Consider the following 7,587-nt stretch of genomic DNA (forward strand, 5'->3'; position numbering starts at 1 on the left):
TCCTGCTCGGGGAGCCCTTCCAGGTCCTGGAGCATCCCACCACACCCGACACACCACATCCTGGGAGGCTGAAACCCAAAAAACTGACCCCCCCCGCCCAACGCTCCCAGACATAACCACCCCTTTCCATCTAACAAGAGACGGCACTTGTTGATCATTTGGATAACGAGGTGGTACCTCGCTGTCCCAGCAGAGCTGGTGGGCGCATGGCTCGCCCCAGGCAAACCAAGGGGCAGGTACCCGCTAACGGCCCCAGGCCGCTGCTCTGCACAGCACCTCTCCTGCAGCAGCGCAGCTCCCGGGAACCCTCTGCCCAGGACGAAGGCGCCGCGCTCGCGGCTGTACACCCACCCACCGGTGCAGCGAGGGCCACAGGCCGCGGGTGTATTGATGGTGGGCACTGCCCGCAGTACCAAAAGACTTTAAAACCACGTAAAGACGGCTTGATCCCTACAATGGGCTGACCCTCCACCACACCGCGTGCCAGCAAAACGACTGAGCTGGTGCACAGCAAGCCATGTGTCTGGCTTCGGTATTGGCAGCTTTTTCTCTGTTGTTGGGGCACATCTGCTCGGAAGGAGGGCGGCAACGCAGAGGATAAACGCAAGCCATTGAACAATGACTCTTGCGTCTGGTTCTGCCACTGACCTGCGCTCTGCCCCGGTGAGTGCCCTGACCGTGAGCCACTGTCTGCCCTCCCCGGCCCCTCGGAGGAGATTCACTGCCCTTTATCTGAGCACAGAGACGAGAGACGGCAACATCAGCCTTGCTGCTAAAGGAACAGTCATGCACTGGGTGCCACGACCCCGGGGAGCGTGATGGGGCTGCCTGGTCCGGCACCCTGAGCAGCCCAGGCAGGGACACGAGGGGGGAAGGTCTTTGGGCAGCAGAGGACAGGGCTGGAGGGCCGAGCGCTGCTCTCGGGGACTTGGTGCAGTACGGGCACTAGCGATAGTTGGTGCTTATAGCCTTAAATAATCCCCCACCAAACATCCCCAAACCTCTTCTCAGAGAGCTCCTAATGTCTATATTTATGACCCTGCTTCCTTTGCTTTATGAAATAAGAGAAACTGCTGGCAGGGTTTTTTTGTAGCATAACAAAGACAAAAATACTATATTAAGTCAAAGACTAAAGAAAAAATTTAATAAAATCCACAAATGTTTTTTAAATAGCAATTGTTAGTAATTTGCTGCTGTGCTTCTGAATACAATCGCGGTACTCTCCCAGCAGTTCAAACCCAGCTGATGTAGTAGGAAGAACTTACCTCTATTTAAATGCACTTTTCTGCCTGATAGAAGAGTTTTAGTCATGCTGGGTTATTATTAATTACTACCCTGGTTTACTTTACATTTCCTCATAGTGAAGAGCAACTTGTGGGTCTCTGCATTGCCCGCAGAGAAAAGCGGTTGTAGCCTCACTCTTGACAGGTAAAGGGGAATTTATGGGGCTTTCAGATTAAAATATATTATGTTTACTTGTTAACAAGATTTATTCTAGTATTTTGTTTTATTTATAGTGCACTGACTCAGAGCCTTCACAGCCTTTATGCAACAGTTTTTAATCTGACCAGTTTTAAATATTTAAAAACTCTTTTCAAAAGTGTTAGGAAGGCAAAAACTAAATAGGGAGAAAGAAAGCAAAGTTTGCTTATAAACCTCATACAGAAAGTTGGTTTAAATCAACTTTATCTTAAAGAGGAATTAGGCTATTCAGGTTTCCCCTCATCTCCAGAGTAACACTTTCCTTTACAGTATGTGTTAGTGAGTACATGCTGGGGGCATACATATATTTTTGCTAAAGCCAGTCATGACGTGATTCATAACAGCTATAAATTGCCCCCCTAAATAAAGGGCTTTGAAAGCTCAGGTCCAACTAACTCCCAGTTCGGAGGGCTGGCAGCTGTCCTCGCAGGCTGGTGGGAAATACCTTCTCTCAGGATCATAACAATCTACTTTTACTAGGGTCAGAGCTGTAACACCACTTGTTTCTTCCATTCCTTTCCCCTTCTCCAGGACGGGGAGGGGGCACGGCCCTTCGCAGCGACACACGAGCAGGGGGGGCTGCATGGGGCGGGGGGGCAGCACAGGCAAGACCGCGGGGAGCCCCCAGGGCCCCTGCACGAGTACATAACCTCCGCTTCCATAACCCCTCCAGGGTCCGGTGAAGACCACTCACAAGCACAGCCCGCCGCGAAAATTTGGCCACCCCCTTCACTATGAAAAGCCTAAAAGCAGAGACTCCTACCTGGGATGGCGACAGGAGTCCCCAGAGCACACGGGGAGGATGGGCAAATGGAGCCCCACCAACAGCACCCTCCTGCCAGGGCAGGATCAAGCCCCAGGGAAGAGCACGGGGCACCTGCTCCCCATTAGCCAGCAGCAGCCCATCAGTTAATTTAGAGGATTAAATAAAATTGGTGGGTGCACGCAGGAGTGATGCTCCCAGGTGCCTCTATTGCAGCCATCAGCATCACCCTAAGCCTATGCACTCACCCAGCACCAAGTGCTTCCCTAGGGCTGCGTACCAGGGAGGGGAACGGCACAAAAACCTCTCCCCTCTCCCCCCTGCCATTGCCTCTGGACAAGCATGTCGGTGGGTAACTCCTAAACCAACTCTATCTGCGATAAACAGCTGCCCCTTCTTGAACCAGCTGCAGGAGCTACAACCACACAAATACATGTAATTCTTTTGTAAATGAGATTCATTACTGTTTGATCGATTTTCTGTGCATAAATATTTGCAGAATCTCTTTATCTTCTTTCTCAGAGCTGCATCTTTCTCCCCAAATGCTCAGACAGCCTGCTTTTTTCATATTAACCATGAAGAAAATGCTGTAGGCTTAAAAAATAAAAAACAACAAAGTGTAACAACGTGAGAAGTGTTATTAACACAGCACGTGCACCTGGCAATGCCTCATTACGGGCACTCTGTGCTCTACCAGGCTAGGAAGGAGAAGTTTCGCATGAGATACCGTGTTACAGCTCCATTTGGCCAAAAGAAATAAGCAGTCGGGTCATTAAACCGTTCGTTTGTGTCAGGGCTTGGGCTCACAGCAAACATGGCTGCATGGGGCGGGGGGGCAGCACAGGCAAGACCGCGGGGAGCCCCCAGGGCCCCTGCACGAGTACATAACCTCCGCTTCCATAACCCCTCCAGGGTCCGGTGAAGACCACTCACAAGCACAGCCCGCCGCGAAAATTTGGCCACCCCCTTCACTATGAAAAGCCTAAAAGCAGAGACTCCTACCTGGGATGGCGACAGGAGTCCCCAGAGCACACGGGGAGGATGGGCAAATGGAGCCCCACCAACAGCACCCTCCTGCCAGGGCAGGATCAAGCCCCAGGGAAGAGCACGGGGCACCTGCTCCCCATTAGCCAGCAGCAGCCCATCAGTTAATTTAGAGGATTAAATAAAATTGGTGGGTGCACGCAGGAGTGATGCTCCCAGGTGCCTCTATTGCAGCCATCAGCATCACCCTAAGCCTATGCACTCACCCAGCACCAAGTGCTTCCCTAGGGCTGCGTACCAGGGAGGGGAACGGCACAAAAACCTCTCCCCTCTCCCCCCTGCCATTGCCTCTGGACAAGCATGTCGGTGGGTAACTCCTAAACCAACTCTATCTGCGATAAACAGCTGCCCCTTCTTGAACCAGCTGCAGGAGCTACAACCACACAAATACATGTAATTCTTTTGTAAATGAGATTCATTACTGTTTGATCGATTTTCTGTGCATAAATATTTGCAGAATCTCTTTATCTTCTTTCTCAGAGCTGCATCTTTCTCCCCAAATGCTCAGACAGCCTGCTTTTTTCATATTAACCATGAAGAAAATGCTGTAGGCTTAAAAAATAAAAAACAACAAAGTGTAACAACGTGAGAAGTGTTATTAACACAGCACGTGCACCTGGCAATGCCTCATTACGGGCACTCTGTGCTCTACCAGGCTAGGAAGGAGAAGTTTCGCATGAGATACCGTGTTACAGCTCCATTTGGCCAAAAGAAATAAGCAGTCGGGTCATTAAACCGTTCGTTTGTGTCAGGGCTTGGGCTCACAGCAAACATAAAACTTCAAAGCTGCAACAGCCACATTGCTGGGAATTACGTTGGGAATAGGCAGGATTTCTGGAGGAGTGCCATTTTCGAGGGCAAAAACTAAGGAATATGCAGACTTTTCCCCCACAGCTTGTCTGATACTCTGCTTGCCTAAGGATGAAGCAGAGCCATTACTGAAAAGCTTCACCAGCATCACCCCATGTGCGTTACAGGTGTTTGGAGCGTCTGAGGCTGGAGCAGGGCTGCGTGCCGAGCTCCCGACTGCCTGTCCCCAACCTCAAAGCCCTTTTCTGTTGGCAAACAGCAAGAAAAGAAGAGTTAGCGTTTGGTCAGATGATCAAAATCGGCTTTTTGCCCCCTGTGACATACAAGGATGGCAAGGAGTTGATTGCGTGGTATAGAGTAATATAAGGATAATGTTACTTTTAACCATGAAAGAGCTTAATGCCGTGTATCTGCAAGGGATGCTCCTGGTAACAGCTGAAACAGCCCCAGGGCGGGACCCCAGCTGCACGGCCGGAGACCCGAGCTCCGGCGCACCGGTACCCGCGGGCGTCCTGCCAATCACAATCATTACAGAGAGCATAAGGAGCCCAAATAAAAAAAACCCCAATGTTACATAAAGATACAAATCAGGAGGAGTGTTTGTTCAGCTTTTAAAAAGAAATAACAACATGAAAAAAAACTTTTCTGTAAAAGTACATTTTGTTCAATGCCCTGTTTTTGTAAGACTACGCCATAATAGAACTGAGTCATCTCATGGCATTATACCACCATTTGATCTAATTTTTCCTAATATTCCTCCCCATCTGTTCTGTCCCTGCAGGACAAATTGCCGCCCTGAGAGTGAAGGACAGAAAGAAATGCAATAGGTACAGATTATTATAATTTAAACTTAAAGTCCATCTCGTTAATTAAATGCAGCAGCCCCCAAAAGGATGCAGTTGTACGATGGCTGAGCTCAGGGAGGAATCAGCAGCAGTTCTGTAACCGTGGAAGCCCTGTTGGTGAGGAACCCCCAGGGCAGCCCCGGGCAGGGGCAGGGGACGTCCAGGGAGCTCGGCCACCCCAGCACGGGGGTCCTGCCGTGGGATGCGGCTCCACCCGGCCGCAGCCGCTCCAGTTCAGTACAAAATCAGGCAGCAGGATTGCTCTAGAGGCGTTTTTGCAGCGGGGAGGTGAACTGCTGCTGCATTACTGACTGTTGACTTGCTGGTTTGGTGCCGAGGGGGGACGTGAGCTGGGTGGCTGCAGTCCCTGCGGGGACGTGTCCCCAGGCAGGCTGGTGTCGGCACGTCGGGGGGGCCTGCAGACCAGGGACAGCTCGGGGACAGGCTGGCAGGGTTCGGAAAGAGTTGGAAAAGACTGCCTGTACTCAAGGCCATCGACCTGTTTAACCGATCAGAACAAGGTAAAAAAATGCCTTGGCCATAATCTGTAAGCACTGACAGACCTAATCTGACGACGATGAGCCCTCCAGGCCGCGTACGAAGGTCCGACAGGCGCAGAGATCTGAAAGTGAAGCACTTACAGCAGCGAGGGGACTCGGTGCTGGAGCAGCTGGGTTAGCAGGGTGCTTTCCTCATCTCCAGATGCTTTAAATCACACATTTTTTCTAAAACATATTCTCCAGCCCAGCCTGACCTTGCAGCAGGAACTCGCCCAGGGAGGTGCCCAGCCCGCGGTACCGGCAGGGTCCGCCCCCATGCCCCCACATGCTCTGCTCCCTTGGCCGTGGCAGCTGCAAAGCCCAGAGCTGGGGACAAGTGAAATGCATTTTTCGGGACTTTGAAAATGAGATCTTTGACTTTTTTTTTTTTTTTTTTTTCCTTTTTCCTAAATATATGTATCATGGACCTGGCAACCATCACTTCTTTACACTCACACTGCTCTGGCTACTCTACCTTCAATAAATCAGTTCGGTTTTTCCCTGCTAATGAAGCTGGCGCTCCCTGGATCCCCAGGTCCCTTCACAGCCCCTGCCATCGGTAACACCACGGCCGCGCAGCGCAGAGAGCTGCCGAGGCAGACGGATGGACAGTGTGACACTGCGCTGGGGGTACCGGCCCGGATCAATTCACTTTGCTCACGCCTGTGGGGTTATTTACTCCTGTGTCCCTGGGAATCCGTTTGTTACAACTAGCACCATCCTTCCAGCTGTCCGGGCTCCTGGAAACCCATCGGTGAAGCCAGGACACGCAGGTTAAGCATCCCTGCCGCCGAAGCAGGGGAATAGATTTGTCCTTTCTATTCTAATTTCTGAAGCAAACAATTTATCCCCGCTGCTGTGCCAGTCACCTTGGGCTGTCTATTAAATTTCCCAGTAACCTGAGGGAGGGCTGCAAAGGCGGCAGCAGGGTTTTCTGCAGCCCGCAGCATTAGTCACGTGTCACACACTCACCCGAATGGACAAGGATCACCCTCTGCTTCGGGAGGTTAAAAGCTTTTCCATTAGCAACTTCGTTGGATGCATTTTGTAAAAAGATGAAGCACTATGAGAAAATAAAGCCTTGTCATTTACCTCTGCAAATAGTTCAGGGCTGATAATGAGAATGAATCAATCAAGGCACAGCAATTGGACTGCAAGGTCTTTCCGAGAGGTATCAATAGGAAAAGCATATAAAACCCTGGCACTTCAACAGCCTCTCTGCATTGTTCGCAAAAGACCAAGACTGCCAAAGGGAGCCCGGTCTACTCTGGCTGGAGACTTGCTGATGTTTAAAACAAATGAGAATTGAAGCAAAAGTGCAAAATAGGCATGAGAGAATTCCACAGAGAAATGGGAGAATACACCACCGAAATAGAAACTTGTGGATCACAGGCACACCGCCTCCTAACAAGTGTGAGAACTGCTGCCCAGCTCAGATCTGAGCGAGAGGGACTTGGGCAGAAACTGTGAACAAGGGCTAATACAGAAGCTGAGAAAGCTTTTGTGGGGATGGGAGCCTGAAAGCAGGAGAGCAGCTTCGCTGCGTCGAGTGGGTGGCAAGGGGTGAGGGGCTGCCACGGCTGCCAGGGCCGGTCGCGGAGCCAGCAAGAGCACTGGCCAAGGATGGCCGGTTCGCCTGCCGGGGCGAAGGGGGAGTGACGCCGAGCCCTCCTGCCGCGGGGCTTGGTTGGTAATGGAACCCCAAAACTAAACCTCTGCAGCTTTACAGACGCTCTCGAGCATCTGCTTCCCAAGGAACTGCCACCCCAGGGAGGAGGAGGTGGAAAAGGAGAAGGAGGAGGAGGAGGAGGAGGAGGAGGAGGAGATGCTCCACAGGCTCCTGGTGCCCTGGGAGCCGGCAGCCCAGCGGCACCCGGCGGGTTCCCATGTGCCGCCCTCCCGCACTGAACGCCAACCCATGTTCCTAGAAATCCCACTGTAGCCTTCGGGTCCATAAACACTCGTTCAAACCTGTCTTTACGTAGCAGCAGCACGTGGACAGATACCAAAGCTATAGGAAGGCGATTCCTCCCGCCTCCCCACGCAGGTCACCCGGGAGCACCCTGGCTTGAGGCAGCGGCAGGGCTGATCCGCGGTGAGGTGA

This window comes from Aptenodytes forsteri, unplaced genomic scaffold (assembly GCF_000699145.1).
Source record: "Aptenodytes forsteri isolate BGI_AS27 unplaced genomic scaffold, ASM69914v1 Scaffold54, whole genome shotgun sequence".
NCBI lineage: Eukaryota > Metazoa > Chordata > Aves > Sphenisciformes > Spheniscidae > Aptenodytes > Aptenodytes forsteri.